The sequence below is a fragment of the Lactuca serriola genome, chromosome 5 (assembly GCF_051521515.1).
Source record: "Lactuca serriola cultivar US96UC23 chromosome 5, Lser_US96UC23_V15, whole genome shotgun sequence".
Lineage (NCBI taxonomy): Eukaryota > Viridiplantae > Streptophyta > Magnoliopsida > Asterales > Asteraceae > Lactuca > Lactuca serriola.
Genome location: NC_136412.1, coordinates 93,026,718 through 93,039,477, shown reverse-complemented (window position 1 = coordinate 93,039,477; position 12,760 = coordinate 93,026,718). Strand labels below are relative to the sequence as shown.

The 12,760-nt window shown below is 36.0% G+C and overlaps 1 long non-coding RNA gene across 2 annotated transcripts; it reads left to right on the top strand.

The window, feature by feature from the left end:
* Nucleotides 1–10,660: 10,660 nt before the first annotated feature.
* LOC145052787 (uncharacterized) lies at nucleotides 10,661–12,294 on the top strand. 2 transcript variants are annotated; one of them, XR_013684192.1, is made up of 3 exons: nucleotides 10,701–11,040; nucleotides 11,158–11,518; nucleotides 12,077–12,294. It is a non-coding gene; the product is annotated as an uncharacterized LOC145052787 (long non-coding RNA). The 2 variants fall into 2 exon arrangements; XR_013684191.1 differs by lacking the exon at nucleotides 12,077–12,294 and having other exon boundaries at nucleotides 10,661–11,040; nucleotides 11,158–11,720.
* The last annotated feature ends 466 nt before the right edge of the window (nucleotides 12,295–12,760 follow it).

The window sequence follows — 12,760 nt, the reverse complement described above, 5'->3', positions numbered from 1 at the left end:
AGTCCTGATACTGAAAACCTCGACCGGTTCCTCCACCTGCCGCTGCCACAGCCGTTGCGGCTGTCGCGGCCGCCGACTCTGCGGGAGCCGCATAGCGCTCATCAAAATACACAACCATAACGGTCTTAATCGACCCAAACAATTCCGACAACTCGGCCCGGAACATAAAAGCAACCTCATCATGCAGGATCTTGCGAATCCTAGCATCCAACTCATCCGAACTCATCGGACCAATGATCTCGGGCGGTGCTGACCCTCCCTGACCGCCCTCTCCTGCTCCCGATCCTGATCCGGATCCACTCTCAGCATGCCTGGTAACCACCATACTGAAATGATATCGCAAGATATCAGATGCTCTCCCAGTACCCCGGGAACCAACTCCCAACCCAACCCTAGAGGTTGTGACTTCCTTGATACGCATATGGGTCATGTGCTTTCAGTAGTATGGGTCCATAGTACCTTCCACACCTACCCATATTTATATCAAGTATCATCACAACGCCCTAGCGATAAACATAAGCATGGAAAGCACTCAATCCTCACATCTAGAGGAACTGCTAACTACCTCTCATCGCAGGAACCATATGCTAGCAGGCATCATGTAATCAGGCAATTCTATCATGCAATTCCTGAAGATCCCTAGCCTAGTACTAGCATGTTGTTCTAACATATCACATAATCAAATAACTTTGTATGGTATTTTGGGGTCTACTTACTGGCTCTGGCTGATCGTACCTCCGCATCCTCCTTTACTTATTTCGAAAATCATTTTAATTCTCTTTGAAAACTTTCCTTGATTTGAGACTGGATTCACACGAATGTTCCTCCAATTCACTCAAACCAAGGCTCTGATACCAACTTGTAACAACCATAAAAATTTACAACCAATTTAAACTTTTCAAAAACAACCCATATTCATTAAATCATGACAAAAAGGTTTTCAATACATTTATTATTAGAGTATTCCTTGAACCATTTCATAAAACATAAACATGAGGAGAGGTACGATCACGCCTTCGCCTTGCCACGATCTCCTGAAGTACCTGAAACAATACACTGAAACTGTAAGCCCGAAAGCTTAGTGAGTTACCCCCAAAATACTACATACAACACATACGCCCTTCCAGGCCATTACTCCATGGGATCTTCCGATCCAAATGTCTCAGGCGATTTCCATCCCATATCTCTATTAACCTTCCGGTCCATACTGTGTTGACCTTCCGGTCCTTACCATACATAGCGTACATAGCACTTACATAATTATCATCTTAACCTACCAGTCCTTATCATACATGACACACATAGCACATACATATCATACAACCACATATAACGTGATGACCTTCTGGTCTGTAACATGCTGCTCATATCGTAACATAACACATACAACTCTCATAGCACCTAACAACATATATCTCATACTCTTCATAGCACATAAGACCTTCTAACAGCATATATCTCATACTCTTCATAGCACATAAGACCTTCCGGTCACACATATACCCTCTAACTATCAGGATATCGACCTTAACCAGGTCCCTAACGTATACCATCCTAACTACCAGGATGCAAACATAGCAAGCAATAACATAACAACAATGCCCGGATTTCCATCCAATAGAGGGCCGACCTTGGTGCCGTAGACCCTGTCAGTATAGTGAGGATAACTCACCTGCAACTGCGGACTTGAAGGATTAAGACCACACTGCTCCGACCACCAGCACGAAATCCACCACTGATCATTACCAAATAACCAAACCAATAAATATCAATAATTAACAAAATACCCCTGGAAGTCAACTGGTCAACCCTTGGTCAAAGTCCAAGTCCTCAGTCAAGTCAACCTTCCTGGTTGATCCTACTCGCCGAGTCAACCCATTGACTCGTCGAGTTCCCATACTCAAAACTCCCATATCACGACTCAACTCGCCGAGTCGCCCCAAGACTCGTCGGGTCCAACAACTCTGAGTCCTTCCACACTCGACTCACCGAGTCATCCCTGAACTCACCGATTCACATCTCAACCAGAAAAGGTTAGGACTCCTTGACCAAACTCGCCGAGTCCAAGGCTATCTTCAACAAGCTCGCCGAGTTGTTCTTCCAACTCGTCGAGTTCCTGCCTATCATCATGCAACTCGCCGAGTACCACTAATTCTCAATCCATACAGAGGCTTTCCAAGCCATGCAGGGGCTCCAATCCATATATCTACTCTTCTACAATCCATCCATCACGTAAAGTGGCAAACTTTACGTGAATCCAAAGATATCTAAGCCATACACACTCTAGGATAGGGTTTAGGACAAGAAGGCTTCACCAACAACTCAAGAACAGGGACTTTATGCACTTTTGAATCATCTCAATCCCAGATCTGAGGTAGCAACCTCAGATCCAACCTCCAAACCCAACATAACACTAGATATGCTCCCAAAGCTTCCTCAAATGATAGATCTAGATGCACAAAAGCTCAAGCAACGAATTATTACCTCAAAAGAAAGCTCCAACTGAAGAATAATCCAAATCCCTGCAAAGCCCCTTGCTCCAATCCTCTTAATCTTCAAAATCTCTTCACCAATCACTTCTCAAAGCTCCAATTTGTTCTCCAATGCTCTTACCAACGAATCTAGGTTTTCGGGACTTCAAAGGGGCTAAGGGGAGGACATTAAGTCCTTTAAATAGGGTGAAATCCCGAAGATTAGGGTTTTTCTCTCTTCAGCACCAACTCGCCGAGTCCAGCCGCCGACTCGACGAGTTGTCCACTTAACACGCGACCAGAATCGCGACTCAACTCGCCGAGTCTACCCATGGACTCGCCGAGTTGACCATCCTTATTTACACTTTGAACCCTGAACTTGCACTTTTAAACTTGGGATGTTACACCAAATCACGATATTCTTTTTCTGAGGACTAGTTACTTGACTTATCTTTCGAACCCAATTAGTCTTACTATAAAACATTAAAAATCTAATTTTTGATAATTTTTACAAAACAGTTGCACAAACAGAACTTTTTTTGTGATCATTAGTTTTGCTTTACATGATCAAGGATCTTAAGCCCCACCTTAAATCTGGGGAAAACTATTTTAGAAACTTAACATATCCAACGAATAATTCTTAAATTTAGTGGATTAAAACCCCACAAAATTTTCTACACAAATTCGTGAACTTTCAGCTACATCGAGAACTCATGTACTATATTGTGCAACATTACTTAACTTATTGGGGTTCAATACCCATATTTTACTTCTAAATATATTTTGAACAAATTGTTTTATGAAATTTCATACATACAAGTGATGATCTGTAAAACCCCAAGGGCTAGAACCAATTCCTTATTTTTTCCTATAAAATAGCGATTTAATGGCTATAAATTCAAAATAATCGTTTTCGTAAGAGATAAAAATTTGAAAAATTGTAATATTAATATATTTATAGAATAAGAAAGCCATGTAAATTTTCAGTCGATTTGGAAACTGTTTGGTATTTTATTCATATTTTTCATTAAATTGAAGCATGAATTTACAAATTCGGGTTATTGGACTCGAAAATCCTAACCAATATTTTTCTCAGCCTTGGGAGCATTATGAGATCCTCTAAAAATTAAATTGAGAATTTTAGAAACTGTTTATCATTTATTTTGATTTTTCTATATTAATTGGGCTTTAATTTACAAATAAATATCAAATGACCTTCAAAAATGTCTATAAAATTTCTGGACACCAATGCCCTTTGATAGAACCAGAAAACCAATTTTTGTAATTTTTGGAATTTATTTACCTGCCTTTGTGAAATTTTGAACACAATACATTATGAATTAATGTTACCTATAATGAATCCTACACACTTTGTGCACTTTTACGACACCACTAGTTGGATAGGTAGTTCCTAGAAAATAGCTTAGTAAATTATATCTCACTAGAAACTATTTATTCCGTATGATGCTATTAGGAATCACATTCGTCAACATCAACCTGCGAAGCCCGAGCCACAAACTTTCCATTGTGAGTATTCACAACCCTATTTTTACTGTTTTCATGTTTTGGGGTGGAAAGCATGCTATTGTTTTATGAGCTATCTATACTATTTTATGAACTTGTGGAACTTTGTTTTATAAACTTGTTGAACTCTATTTTGTGAACTTGTTGAGCCTTGGTTTATGAACTTATTGATCTTAGAGCGATATTGATCTATGAACTTATTGAACTTGGAACGATATTGTTTTATGAACTTAATGAACTTGGAACGATACTCTTTTATGAAATTTCTATTATGAGCTTGTGCTATGAACTCCTGATATGAACTCTATGATATGAACTTGTTATGAACTTTGTATGTTAAGTCCCCGAGAACTGAACTACAACCTATTAACTCGTATTTCGAACTGACGATCTTATGGATAGCACTATTTAGGGTTGACAACCCCCACTTCACCCAGAAATGTGAGTGCATATTTTTGTGAACTGACATCATGAAAACCATGAACATGATGGAATGGGGCAATAACGGCCGTTAGGCTTGGTTTTGAACGGAGTGCTTTGACATTCAACACTCATTTTGAGTAGGAACTTTTGTTGAACAAATCTATATTTTCTTACTGAAATGTTGTACTTTTATAAACCTGTGAACTCACCAACTACTTATAGTTGAACCTCATTTTTGCATGCTTTTCAAGGAACTGTAAGTGATCTAAATTAGACATCAACAAGAATTTGCACTTGATGTTTCTTTTGTTATGTATTAGACTTTGTAGTAAGGAACTAAAATATAATTTTGTTTCAAATATGATGTAAACTTAAAATGATCAATGATTATGGTTGTTATCCCTATTTACCTTGTATTATGAGACCTTAGCCTATCACCCTTCGTGTTTCCGCTTTAACGGGGCATGACAGAAAGCTTTCCTATAAGATGGTGATTCTGGATCCAAAGCCTTTACCACCAAGCAAAGCAATCCTTAAGCTTATCTACTTCATTTACCAAGGCAAAATAAGCACTAAGTTCCCCTTAATAGCTCAAGAACACCACTAAGAGGCTAATGTCACACCCCCGAACCAAGGATGGCGGAAATGTCCGGGGGTGGAGGACTTCATGTATAGTATCATAACAACGAGTATAGTAGTGATCAAAGTAAATACAACCATCATAAATATAATCGAGAAAGTTACATAATTTCATGAGTTACATGTTTCAAAGTCGATTACAGTATAATGAGAAAATGTTTTGCCTGACGTCGTAGCGTCCCATCCTCAAAAGTTGGTAGTTACCTGTTTTATTGATTACCTGAGAATACAAGTAAATTTTGAAAGATTGTTAACAATTAAGTTGGTGAGTGCATAAGCTTTTGGATGTAGAGTTTGAAAACCTTTGTTTGTAAATGTAGTGTATACTCAATAAAAATCCAATATTTTCCTTATAAAATGATATGTAGTCTTAAATCCCAAGACCGAGTGTATGTGTGTTATTTTGTACTTGTAATAGTGTATGCATATTTAAATAAATAAAACCCCTTTTAAAGTAGAAATTCCCGTAAACTATATGTGTTGTTAACTCCTTATGTGAGTCGCTATAATCATACTATGACATAACAGACCTGTTGCGACGTTCTTCAAATGTCAGAACCGTTATGACATTTGTCACCCCCGACCTACCGGCCAGGCTGTTGCAGGAATTTGGTTATAATTTACAGGAATTTTAACCCGTGAGTCGCTATAACCATACTTGGGTGTGGGTTGTCAATCCCAATATAGATCTATATACAACTATCACACTCTCCCTACAAGTGAATCTGGTTATAATTTACAGGAATTTTAACCCGTACTCTAAGAGTACAATGAAGTAGCGTCTCACAATTTACGTTAACATGTTTACGTGTAGAGTGAATGAAAACCTTTTCTATAGTGTAATTGAACACCTTTTTTGTGTATTTGTAGTGTAAGGAACCATAAACTATACCTGTTAAAGTTTATTATACATGTTTGTAGTGAAGGAAAACCCTTTTTGTAGTGTAAATGGAAAGCTTTCGTAGTGAGTTTGTAATGTTAATGAACCATAAACTATACCTATTATAGTTTATCATAGATGTTTGTAGTGAATGAAAAACTTATCATGAATGACTATTTCTGTTGGTGATATTAAACTAACACAAAATACATTCAACACATAGAAGTTTTATTGCCATACACTTTGCTCAACATGTTACAAAGTGTTAATAAATTGAAAGCTGTATAACTAGTTTTAACTTTTCTGTACTGTTTTTAGAAAATCACAGAAAAATCATACGAAGTCGAAATCTAAATCCGTAAACTGTGAGAGTTCAGTAAATGTGTCTAGTTTATTCATAACTTTTATTATGATTTTTAGTGGTCACTAACTAGTGAGAAAATGCCCATCTTTACAGATTGGTCCAAATTTCTTTTTGAAATGATAGACAGTTTTGTAAAAATCACCATAAATTGTAGAAAAATCTTGTGAACTTGTGCAAGTAGTCATTAGAAAGGTATAAACCTGAACTATTTGCATATTAAACAGTTTTGAAAGACTTTAAGTTTAAGTTGGTAAAAACAGTTCGTGAATGAACCTTAACTATTCTATTAAAGGTTGTTGGTTGTATTAAAGTATGTTTTTGGTGTTGTTACTTGAATTCTCCCCCTTAAAAATTAAAGAAAACATGAAAATAAGTGGGGGTATAAACTCACCTTGAGTGATTCCCTGAGATGGGTGTTAAAGAAAAGAGGTTTCCAAGTCAAGAACACTTGGAGGATGCTTGAAGATTTGAAGTTCCTAAGGACAAATATGTCGATTTTTGAGTATAGGATCCAAGTTTTGGGTGAAGAAGTGTAGAATATTTAGGAGTAAGATGAAGTTAATTAAAAAGAGTGGGTGAGAAGCTCAAGAACAACCCTTGAATCTTGAGTTTTGTGAGTGAAAATGAGAGAGAAGTAAACTTGCTTTACGTGAGGAGTGAAGTCTTGGAGGGGAAGGAGAAGATTTACTTGGATTTTGTTTATATGAATAGGATAAAGGAAAACTTGTTGAAGAAGGGTGGGAAGTACAATGAGTTTACTAGGGCAGATGTGAATAGTGACATAAAGCATGAATAGTAATCTGATGTTGTCATAACTTTATGGAAAAGTCAAAGAGTACCTTCATGTACTTTGAATTTGTCCTCAACAATAGTGGGGATTTTTATCTTTTAAACTACTAAGATATGGGTAATTTATGAGTTTAGAGGGTTGAAAATAATAAAAGTACGAATTTATTCGAAAATCCCACGTTAAAATCACCAAAATCGGGGTTAAAACGTGAAAGTGGTCGAAAACCGGGAAGAAAGGAGCGAACATGCGAAGTCTAGGGGTCAGAAGCGAAGTTCGGTTGTGAGGTCTAGGGACCGAAGTAGGTGGAACCAAAATGGAGGGACCGAAAGTGGAGGGGGCCGAAACTCGCAGAACCGAAGGTAGGCCTCTCGGAGTGAAGGGTCACTCGGACCAAAGGTTCGGTTCTTAAGCATGTTCGGTTCACTGCAGGTTCGGTCTTCGGTCCTAAGAGGCTTCAGTCCTTAAGGGGGCTTCGGCCCTATATGGCCGTTTTTCTAATAAACTTCCCATTTCGAGTTTTTGACTAAGTTAAGGGTCGGGATGCCCCGAGTGTTTATAAAAAGTTACGAGAGATTTGGGAGATATATATATATATATATATATATATATATATATATATATATATATATATATAGCGCGAGAGAGATTGAGAGAGGCTTTGCCGATGACCTTTATTAGTGTTTGGCCCTATAGGGCAAGGTTTGTAAACCCCGTTATGCCTTGTTATGAGTGTTTTACACCCCGGGGGGGTACTTAATAGTGTGTTAGAGAGTCGTTACATCACTTACCCTGCTTAGGGTTTTAGAATTTCCTGAGTATATGAAACCTCTAAACGATACTTTGTATTAAGATACATACTTGTTTACTAGAATTTTTAGATTAGGCCCTAACATACACGAGTTAGTTGAGCGGACCGGTTGACCCATTGGCTTTATTTGACTTTGACTTGACCAGAAATTTGCAGTTGTCACAGCTAAGGGGCGAATAAACATTTGTAGAGTATGGAGGCCGGCTTAGAAATGAACAAAAGAGGCTAACATAAGGCTTATATAGGGTACATCACGAAAAATTAGGGTTTCTTGCTCACCCTCGTACGCGCAGCGTACTCCTTGTATGCCCATCATATGAGGTCTCGCACCCCGATCCAATCCTCTTAGTACGCTAAGCGTACACCCCACTATGCGTGGTGTAATACCCTTCACGTCAGTATGCCCCGTGTACTCCTTTGGTACACCCCATGTACTAGGATTTCCCTTTAAACCCTAACATATTCCAAAAGGCCATAACTTCTTTGATACAACTCCGATTCCGACCATCCTCACAAAAAGGTAAAGAGGAGCTCTACACTTTAATCAACTCATATTTACCATAAAGTTTCCCATAAGAGCCCACTGCTATTTTACCAAAATACCCTTTGGCTCTAAAACCAAATCTGAATGCCAGAATTGTCTACATTACATCACCTACACCCAAATGGCTAACGATTCGGAACATGGCGTTATGCCCTGGACATACTCTTTTAAGCCAGAGTTTGACAATTACTCCATGAAAAAAGTCCAAGCAGAGTACATGAGATAAAGGGAGAGAAAGATACGTGAAAGAAAGAAAGGTACTCACATGAACAAGGAGGAAGGAACGAGGATTTGGCTGATATCTTTCTTTCACTCATAATACATGAAGTGAGTCAAGGTTGTAATCCCCATGTCTATTTCTTTACTTAAAAGTCCAAATATATGGGTGTGAAAGTTATATGGACGCGAAAGCTACTAGGATGTGAAAGTTACCCGGACACGAAAGCTACTTGGGTGAAAAAGTTACTCAGATGCGAAAGCTACTTGGATGCAAAAGTTACTTGGACGAGAAGGTTATATGGATGAGAACGTTAAATGCCAAATCATATTTAGTAGCGAATGTATGCGGAAGCCAGGAGTCATATTCCCATGAAGATGCGAATGGATGCAAAAGTCGGAAGTTAAAATCACATCCAGTTGCAAACGGAAGTGAAAACCAAATTCGCATCTAGCTGCGAATGGATGCGAAAATCGAACCTTAGGAGCCATAACTAGCTTTCATCCCCAATCGCAACTAACCCTTAACCTCACTAACTTGCTTTCGCATTCAAGCACGACTAAGGTCATGGAATGTCACACTTGTGACATTAAAAATGTCACAAAAATGACTTTCAATTCTTGTGTCCAATTTCCGACATCTAATAGTTTTTCCGAAGGTGGCAGATAATAGATTTAATTCAAGAGTTCCAAAAACCCGAACATATTAATTTTTCGAGTTGTAGGACTCCGAGAAATCGAGTTTAAAGTTTCACTTACAAACCCTTAATATGTATTTTTAGTTTTTCAGACGCATTAACCATGGTTAGAGTTTGTGTTTGTGATTCGTTTGAGATTTCTCACAACGGGAAGTATGATACCATGTCATATATTGTTGTAATTATAATGACACTATATATTTGCCAAAACATGCATTAAAACTCAATATATCAAGTTACAAAGAGGTTCGCGGTGAACCGACTGTTTATAGATTTAGCCCTAAATTCCGCGATGTCACATTTTTCTTTATAATAAAATATAAGGAATGTAATCTAAAATATTTGCCTTTAGCAAAAAAAAGGACAAATTCTTTCAAACATTGAATTTATGGAATTTAAAAGGTTTAAATCATTTTAATTTTAACTAAACATAATCTTTACTAAACTATAAATTTGCCCCTCTCCTTTTACGGGGGCACAAACGAAGGAGGTGTTTGGCTTAGCTTTTGAATGGCCAAAAGTCTTTTTAGAAAATGATCATAAGTAAAAGATGTTTGATAAAAGACTTTTAAAAACTACTTTTGAATTTTGCAAAGAAGGAAAATCAACTTTTTGGAAAAGTCAGAAAAACCTGATTTTTTGTAACTTTTCCAAAAAGATCTTTTGGCCTCTAAAAAGCAAAGCCAAACACCCCGAAGTATTGGTAATTACAGTCACACAAAAGAAAATTACTATTATTTTTTTTGTTTTGTTGTTTTGTATGCACTATTTTGGAGGGCCAAACTTGCTTACACTGGAAAATATAATATAGTGACCAAACTTGCAAGTTTTCTATAAATTATGGGGTCACTTTTTGTAAACATATTCACTGACAGATACACAATGACGTTGACTATATAAACTATAAGGACAATTTTATCATTTATTTTTATTTTCTATATATCAATAGAACCTAACAATATACAAAAATCTTAGACATATATTATAAAAAACTAACTTCGTAAAGATCTTTTCTATAAATGAAAAATATTCCAAGGACTAAATATACAACCTTTGTTGTGCAGAAATTAAATCTATAAAAATATAAAACTATTATAACAAAACTAAAAGAGGTCACAAACATTTTGTATTTAATATACAATATGATATATAGTATAATTTTATATTTTAATTTATTTTACTATTTATTATTTATTATTTTAATTCTTGAAATATTTTTTTCCAAATCCATTAAATGTCTATGGACTCATCGTGCGCAGCCCACCGAGCTAATTAAGTGGCTGTGGCCCAAAGAACAATGGCTCCTCCTATTGATTCCTTGCAAGTTGACAAGTTGCCAACTTGTTGCTGTGTCCAGTTGCCACATGCTACCACGAGTTAGGGTTTCCAAATACGACGCCATCATACACATTCATACCCTCCAACCCTTAAAATTCGCATCGCTAGTAAGCCCCAAATCGTACTCCGCCGCGAGTATTATACTTTTTTCTGCACCACCGCCACTGCGTCTAACCCTCCTTTTTACACGATGATCTGAACTATTTTAACTTCTTCAGCAAGAAATCGTTGTACTTTGAAGGCAAAAAAGGTCGAACCTGATTTCAGAATGTGAATCAGACCAGATCTGTATCGAACATCATTAGGATATGAAGCATCTGAATCTTGAATATGCTGCTGAATCAGGTAATTGCTCTTATCAATCATGTTATTTTTGTTTGTTTGTTAATTATGTTTATCTACAATACTTCTCTGATTCTCGTGTTCTTACTGGTTTATGGTTTTTGTTAATTTGCAAAACAGGTGCATGTTAAGTTGAGAATTCTGAAGTAACTTGAGAATCTGCAAAATCTGATTACCTTGAGATTTAGCTTAATTTAGATGTCTTATGTCATTCCAAGAACTATTGCTTTAATTCTTAATCATTACTTTCATTGACCATTGACTTTGTTGAGAATTGGGGGATTTTTAACCAAAGTTTCCATAAAGATTTAAGAGCCATAGAACTTGGAATGACATCAAACAGTTGATCTGAGCTAAATTTTATGGTAACCAATTTTTGCAAATTCTTCTCAAAAGTTATGGGTAATTGTATACAACACAAGTTACATGTTGGTAGATAGTGGAAGCTATAAAAACCAAGTTTGGTAAATCATTGGTCAAGGTAAGTCCGATATCTTTTAAGTTGCTATATTTTATCTGTTTATTCTTGTACTACGTTTATATGTTGTATAAAAGGTTCTACTTATTATATGTAACAAAAAGTGTAGTATTTGATTAATCGTATATCAAAGTATCAAACCACGAAAGTAATATTTGTGATAAAAAACCTTGTACATTATGGTTGTTTAATTTCCCTTTTCTTATGTGAAAATGGTATTATATATGATTTTTGAAAATATCATGTATGTAAAATAATAAAAGTCTTATTAGTAGTCACATATTGAAAAAAAATTATCTTTTGTAATCAATCTAAGTAATATTTTGAATTAGTTGTTAATTAACAAATAAAACAAGGATACATTTTTTGTTGAAAATTGTTAATCGTTTAATCTTTTTTTTTCTCTCTTTTAGGATAGGTACACGTCTTAGGTTTGTTCAGTAGTGAAATAAATTGACAATTAAGTGATACTTTTAAGAGAAAAAGAAAAACCTTTTTGGCTTTTACCAGGATTAAAAAAAAAAAATAAAGGTTTTCTAAAAATAACCATCAATTTTGTAGGTTTAACTGTGAAATATGGCGTATGCATTGGGCCCAATATCTCTGAAGTTACCGAACCATGATTTGAAAGAGAAGAATATTCTGAAAGCTTTTTTTGAAGAAAAAAAATGCGAAAAGAAAATTCATTTTTTTTTGTCATAGAAATATTCAAAGATTATCTTCTCAGCAAAAAATTGTAATTCTGATTACAAAATTAATAGATAATTTCACTGTGAAAATCAAGTGCTTGAAGTAGCAAACCAAAAAATTTTAACCATGCAATTCTTACAAAACGTAACTCACATTGGTCACCTGGCTTGACCCATTTGATCCATTTTTTTCCAAGTGTTCTGGTTATGTTGGAATCCTTTTGCGTCGGGGGAGTTATAGTACGTATAAACCACCAGGATAAGATAACTCTACATCTTAAAATCCTTCCGAGAGTGGGGAAAGATGAGGGTGCCTAGAGGTTCAATGATGTGGAAAAATTTCAACTTGTATTGGGTTCCAAAATATAGTCACTTTTTTATAAATTTGGTCTCCATTAAATATATATTTTTTATTTGGTCCATATTTACCAGAAAAAACTAAAATCTCTTTCAGTTTTTTAGTTTCTTTTATTATTTTATTATTATTAAAAAAATTAAAAGTCATAACACCCCCCACCCCATCTGTCATTGTGTTTACTGCTTTTCTTTGGAGTAG